Below are 3,092 nucleotides of genomic sequence, written 5' to 3' on the forward strand. Positions count from 1 at the left end.
GAAGAAAAACAAATATCAAACAACAATGGAATAACAGAAAGAGGGATCCTGCAGGGAAATTCCAGTTCTGCCTCTGCCCCGTAGTTTGCTACCACCAGATTTCAATGGTTCTACCACACACATTTTTTGTTTTCTTTTTCACATTTTAACATCTCAAAAATCAGAGTATATTTTACAACTGATGGCATGTCAGAGTTTAATTGACAGTTGTTATTCTTTCTTGATGGCACATTACACAATGGTGAGCCTTATCAAGTATTGTTGGTACATTTATGAAATATATTATTATCAGCTTCATTTTTTACAGATGAGGAACGCAGCCTGTTCACAAGCAAATCAGTGCTTCCCTGCCCATCTCTCTGACCTCATCTCCTCCTAGGACACCTGATTCTTTATTTTCTTTCCTTCCTTCCTTCCTTCCTTCCTTCCTTCCTTCCTTCCTTCCTTCCTTCCTTCCTTCCTTCCTTCCTTTCTTCCTTTCTTACATCCTTCCTTCTTCCTTTCTTTCTTTCTTTCTTTTTTCAGTCTCACTCTGTTGCCCAGGCTCTGAGCTCACTGCAGCCTCCATCTCCTGGATTCAAGCAATTCTCCTGCCTCAGTCTTCTGAGTAGCTGGGATTACACGCACCTGCCATCATGCCCAGCTAATTTTTGTATTTTTGCGGAGACGGGGTTTCGCCATGTTGGCCAAGCTGGTCTTGAACTCCTGACCTCAGGTGATGCCCCTGCCTCGGCCTCCCCAAGTGCTGGGATTACAGGCGTGAGCCACCGCACCTGGCCAACACCTGATTCTTTCTACATTTGCCCTCTCTTCCTCCCTCTAACCACCATCTTGTTCCTATTTGTACTGGGCCCTGTGGGCTGCCTTGTTAACACTCTTTCCTTTTTCCCTCCTGGCCAACAGGACTCTGATTTGATGGAAGTGTCCACTGATCAAGATAGGTTATCTTACCCCGTATCAATTAGATACCCAATGTAATCATGGAAAATACCATTTCTCTCACTTGTGTAGTTTGGGCTGGGCTTGTGAGTCACTTGCGGTCTAAGGAAAAGTGTGCTGGGGACTCCTGGGGAAAGCTTCTTCTCTTTTAGAAAAGATACAGAAGTTTTCTTTGTTCCTCTAGGCACTGTTATGTCTGGATGTGCCTGGCACTACAGGCACCATGAAGGGACCCAGTCTTGGGATGGGCAGAGACACAGAAGGAACCCAGGCCCTGATGATGTGGTGGAGCAGTGCTGTGTTCCCCATTTTCCACCCTTTTACTTAAGAACTCCCAGCTCAGTGAGATAAAAATGTGCTTATCGTAGAAGCCACCTTGAGTCCGCCTTTTCTGTGACTTTGAGCTGAAGGCCTCCCTCATTTACGGAAGGCCTCCTTATTTACGGGCAGCCTCAGGGCTTTCCACTCACTGTTTTTCTGCTCGACCCACTCCCCCTGGCTGGCTCCACCTCATTCTTTAAGTCCAACTCAGAGGTCACTCCTGTCACCTCCCTGTTGGATGTGCTCCCACCAGTCACTCCATCTCATTCTGTTCTGTTTCCCGCAGAGTCCGTGGGACTCATTAAACTCATCTTGTTTAGGGACAGCACTTGATTCCCTCACACTAGAACATAGGCCCCAAGACAGCAGGGACACGTCTGTCTTATTCACTCCAGGACTCCAGGACTTAGCTTAGTGCCTGCCATGTAGTAGGCGCTCAATAAATCATCTCTGAGTGATCAAGAAGTAGACAGCTGGCATTTTAAACCTAGACATTTTATATCTTGCTAGATACCACCTTTCAGAACTCTTTACCTCCCTGTTTTAGGATTCAGGCTCCTTGTTTCCCTAGCGAGGCCCTGCTCCTTAGCTCACAGATGCAACTTCCAGTGAATTCACCTCCCTGCCATTTCCCCATCAGCATCAGCATTCTCTCTTTGCAGGTGAACTCTTAAGAAAGAGACAACCACCACATAAGCAGCTGCCTGCCCTGCACTCCATTTCTCAGCTCAGGATTGATGGCTGTTTTCTCTAGACCAGAATCCTGGGCACAGAATTGGAATGGCCTTATCATCCCTCTACTCCACCTTCTCGCTTTCTCTGCCAGTAGCCCCCACCTAATCTGCTGCGGGATTGGGGGTGGGGGCAATAGTTATGATGTGATGGCACCATGGATCCCAAGAATTCCTCAGAAATTAGAAATTTAGGCTCAGACAGGGGAAGTGATCCGGTCATAGGCAGTAGTTGGAAGACATGGGAAGAGAACCCAACTTTCCTGTCTCTCCAGGTTCCAGGATCTTTCCAGTAACCCGTTACTTCTTTTTAGATAGAGACACAGTAAACTGAAAGTTGTCATTATGTCCAAGGTGACCTACAGCATCTGCCTATGTTGCCCAGGCGTGTCTTGAACTCCTGTGCTCAGTCCATCCTCCCACCTCTACTTCCCAAAGTGTTGGGATTACAGGCATGAGTCACCACGTCCAGCCCATGTGACTTCTCTCATCCCTTCATGTGAGTCAAACCTGTCGGCTGTTTCAATTCTGTAAGCCTCAACTTACTAATCTGCAGATTGAGGCACTCAGTCATTTTCCTCATGGGGTGTGTGTGTGTGTGTGTGTGTGTATGTTTCTTAGAAGATTGTGCAAGGGCTGATATAAAGGCCATAAAAACACTAAAGCAGGCTTTCCCCTAAGTCCAGGTTTGAGGGCCCATCTAAATCCAGCATTTTAAAATTTGACCCCTTATAAACACACAGCTTCATCCTTAACAAGATGCTTGGCCTGAGCATCTATCGTCTGCCGGCTTCCTCCTCCAGCCCATCTATCCCCATCCCCTGGACATCTGGTGCCTACAGCTGATCCATTAGCTGCCTTGCCTGCCCCAGAGCAGAGCGATCCAGGCCACCATGAAATATTTAAGCAGCGCTGACAGCAGATAACTTACTCTGACTGGATTCTGCTTTGGCTGTGGGTTGAGTTACAGATGAGAAGCCTGACCAGCTAAGGCAGAGAAGTTAAAGGCCTGGTGCAGGGCTGCCCTTAAAATGGGGAATGGATACTGGAAAATAAATTGCAGCTAAGGATGTCACTTTTTTTTTTTTTTTTTTTTTTTTT

Source organism: Rhinopithecus bieti, unplaced genomic scaffold, assembly GCF_001698545.2.
Source record: "Rhinopithecus bieti isolate Rb0 unplaced genomic scaffold, ASM169854v2 scaffold_49762, whole genome shotgun sequence".
Classification (NCBI taxonomy): Eukaryota; Metazoa; Chordata; class Mammalia; order Primates; family Cercopithecidae; genus Rhinopithecus; species Rhinopithecus bieti.